The following is a 319-nucleotide window of genomic DNA, read 5'->3' on the forward strand; positions in this document are numbered from 1 at the left end:
CTGGGATTATAGGTGTGCACCACCACGCCTGGCTAATTTTTTTTTTTTTTTTTGAGATAGAGTCTTGCTTTGTTGCCCAGGCTGGAGTGCAGTGGTGTGATCTCAGCTAACTGCAACCTCCACCTCCCGGGTTCAAGCAATTCTTGTGCCTCAGCCTCCTGAGTAGCTGGGATTACAGGCACGCACCATCATGCCCGGCTAATTTTTTATTTTTAGTAGAGACGGGATTTCGCCATGTTAGCCAGGCTGGTCTCAAACTCCTGACCTCGTGATCCACCCACCTCATCCTCCCAAAGTACTGGGATTGCAGGCGTGAGCC

Source organism: Mandrillus leucophaeus, unplaced genomic scaffold (genome assembly GCF_000951045.1).
Source record: "Mandrillus leucophaeus isolate KB7577 unplaced genomic scaffold, Mleu.le_1.0 Scaffold532, whole genome shotgun sequence".
Classification (NCBI taxonomy): domain Eukaryota; kingdom Metazoa; phylum Chordata; class Mammalia; order Primates; family Cercopithecidae; genus Mandrillus; species Mandrillus leucophaeus.